This window comes from Nicotiana attenuata, unplaced genomic scaffold (assembly GCF_001879085.1).
Source record: "Nicotiana attenuata strain UT unplaced genomic scaffold, NIATTr2, whole genome shotgun sequence".
Lineage (NCBI taxonomy): Eukaryota > Viridiplantae > Streptophyta > Magnoliopsida > Solanales > Solanaceae > Nicotiana > Nicotiana attenuata.
Window position 1 is genome coordinate 3,196 of NW_017681325.1, and position 3,534 is coordinate 6,729.

Genomic DNA, 3,534 nt, shown 5'->3' on the forward strand with positions numbered 1-3,534 from the left:
AAACTCCATTGTGTCATTTACTTACTGCAGTGCGCGTATTTTCTGTGGGAACTAATAGAGAACGTGGTTCTTTATATAGTTTGGTGGACCCTTAGTTTCCATCAAGTTCCCTCAGCTTGGAACTTGAAAATAGCCATGATACTGCATACTTAATAGACTAGGGCAGTCCGGTGCATTAAGATTCCGCTATGCGTGGGGTCCGAAGATGGGCGGACCATAAGGGTCTATTGTACGCAGCCTTACCCTGCATTTCTTCAAGAGACTGTTTTCCTGGATCGAACTTGTGACCTCCTAGTCATATGATATACTTAATAGACTATTGATATAAATTCATATATTATACCATCTTAATAAAGTATTAATTCTTATAGTTTCATATAGATATTGTACTGATAAATCTATTTTCAATGAGTAATATGAGCGATGAATGACTCCATATCAGCACGGTTTATGCCATCATTCTTAACTGAAGTTTTGATAGCATTACTCAAATCTGCTACTCTTTTCCTCATCTCATCTCCTTCTGCTGAAGCCATCAAATTTTTTACAGCATTTTCAATCATTTTTTATGTAACAAGTTCACCTCGACACGTCCATGGCCTAACAGTTAGTCCAATTTTTAAATACTTTGTTACAAGTTGAGAATTCCTTGGCTGATCTGAATGCATTGGTCAAGCTGCTATATGAACTCCAAAGGAAATACTCTCCATACACGAATTCCATCCGCAATGACTCATAAAACCGTTGTTGTACTATGTGCTAAAATTTCCAATTGGGGTGCCCAATCTCTTACTGTAATCCCTCATTCGTTTATTCTTTCTTCATATCCATTGCAAGTTCTTTGACCTCTTCATCACACAACGAAGTAGTCGTACCAAATGACACAAAAATAATTGAGTTTGTCAAGACAATGGAGGGACTCGTGGCGTTTGTTGGAACCTTTGCTTGTCTCTTTGGCTCTAACAGATTGAATGGACCTATAACCCATTGCTTCAATCCATTATATTCTTTAGCCATTAAATCAAGGTACAAACTTTCTGTTAGTCGCGACGAATTGTTAAGTTCACCACAACTGATCTTCCCATCAAATTATTCTTGTATCTTCAAAAGTTCCCAAAACCATGTAGGAAAGCAATCTAAAATTGATGGTATATCCTCATAATGTTCACTTCCAGGTAGAACAGGTTTTCCTTTGAATTCCTGTAAAAATGAATATGTCATGAAACTTGAAGTACTATTGAAAGAATAAAACATGGTATTTGGCATTTCAGGCAAATCTTGGACCACCCAATTCATCAAATTATCATAAAGAACAACCACTTTCTTATGATTCTTGCTTAAAAGTTCGCGTACTAGAGTGCAAACTAGCTCGCGGAGATGGAATGTCGCGTAGAATGAAGGCATTAGCAGGTTTGGATATTTGTTTGAAGCATTAGGATTAGGCAGGGGAGTTTCAAAAGAAGGTGATTGAAATTCATGGAAGTGAATGTTTGTTATGGTGAGAGGATCAAAGCCATGAAAGATTTCAAAGTAGAAAAAGCAAAATTGTATGGAGAATTTTTTGTGTATTTTCTATTCATTGTACCAATGTATTTATACAAGTATAAAAGTAATAAAATCTGTCTAGTTTCCTATTGGCCTAAGGCTAACAATATGTAACTACTTGTGTAGCTCATTAGATTCTACATGTGCTAGAGAAATCTAGAAGGTGTATTTACAACAGTAAAATTGGTAATAATTGGATGGCTGATGTTTAATCTATCATCTCCAGGATCAAGGGTTGAGCTTTCTCCACGTGTCTTCTTTAGAGATGAGATAAAATGTGCCTTTGTCTTCAAACCACTTTTAGGTCTTTCATTTGTAGCCAAACGTGTACTTCTCTTTGTTCCATCTGTATCGACATCAATATTATCGGCGCGATGTTCTCCGGGAACACCCCCCTCAAGTTGATGGCCGGTGATCGGACATTCAACTTGAACAATAAAGATCGGCAAAGAAGAGGCCCAGCAAGAGCCTTAGTAAAAAGATCTGCCAACTTTGAGGAGGAAGGAACAAAGGATAAAGAAATCAATCCGTCGAAAAGTTTTTCACGAACGAAGTGACAATAAACCTTTATATGCTTGGTTCATTCGTGAAAGGCAGGATTTTTAGCAATGTGAATCGCCACTTGGCTGTCACAATGAAGAGGCACCGGCAAAGAAGGTTCAATGGTCAAATCTTGGAGGAGACGAATGACCCAAGTGATTTCGGCCACCAGACGACGCATAGAGTAGAGTAATGGTCTGGAAGTGGGGTACCACAATCGGAGGAGAGCTTAATAGTGGGATCCAAAGGTGTAGAAACTGGTCGAGGATCTACACATCCGAATTCAGAGAGCAATTTCAAAGCAAACTTGCATTGGGTAATCACTAAACCCCCATTTTCTCTAATTAATTCCATCCCTTAAAAATAATGAGCTTCACCCAAGTCTTCAATTTGAAATTCATTGTTCAAAAAATCCTTTAGCTCATCAATTCTCGTTTGTTGTTTCCAGTGAGCAAAACATCATCGACATAGACTGCGAGAATTGTTACCAAATCCCCTGTTACTTTGAAGAAGAGGGAATAATCATTGAGCAAAGCAGTGAATCCTATCGTACCCAAAGCAGAAGATAGGCGAGCATACCACTGATGTGAGGCGTGTTTAAGGCCATACAACGATTTTCAAAGACGATAAACATGATCAGGATAAGGAGAGACCAATCCAGCAGGAAATCTCATGTACACTTCTTCATCAAGCCCTTCTTGAAGGAACGCATTGTTGACATCAAGCTGGTATAATTTCCACTCATAAAATGTTTCTGTATAATGAATTCCTTTCCGTTGAGTATCTCCTCGAATCACCAATCGTGCCTTTAATATTTCTAAAGAGCCATCTGATTTCAACTTTACCTTGTAGACCCATTTACATGGTAATGCTTTCTTGCCTTTTGACAGTTCAACTATATCCCATGTGCGATTAGATTTCAAAGCCTCAAATTCTTTATCCATAGAAGCCTTCCAACTAGGATGCATAACAGCTTGGTGGTAGGAAGAGGGTTCAGATATTTGGCATATAGAGTTAATAAGGACCTGATTTAATGCTGACAACGCAGAAAAAAATGAACAGCATAAAGGGAGAAGAGGGAGATCATGGGAAATAACAGAGTATGCAGACCCACAAATGTAATTTGACAAATACTTAGGTTGATGATGATCTCTTTGTGATATGCACAACAAAGGATCCTGTGTTGAGGATAACATATGTGATGTAGGAGTGGAACTTTTAGCAGATGAAGAGGGTGAAGGTGAAAAAAAAGTTGAACAGAGTATAAAGGAGGTGAACTGGAAGGAACTACTTTTTGTGGGGAGAAAAGGTTGACATCATTAGATTTAGAAAATATATAATAATATGTCGAAGGAAAGCAAATAGGAAAAAGTTTTGACATAGAGTAAGACTAGGAAAAAAGGAATAAAAAGATCACATGTATTACTCTAGGATTAAGTTTATCTCTGT

General features: G+C 37.8%; 1 pseudogene; it reads right to left on the bottom strand.

Moving 5' to 3' along the window:
• Positions 1–404: 404 nt before the first annotated feature.
• On the bottom strand, positions 405–2,439 carry LOC109221930 (annotated as a pseudogene).
• Positions 2,440–3,534: the final 1,095 nt, after the last annotated feature.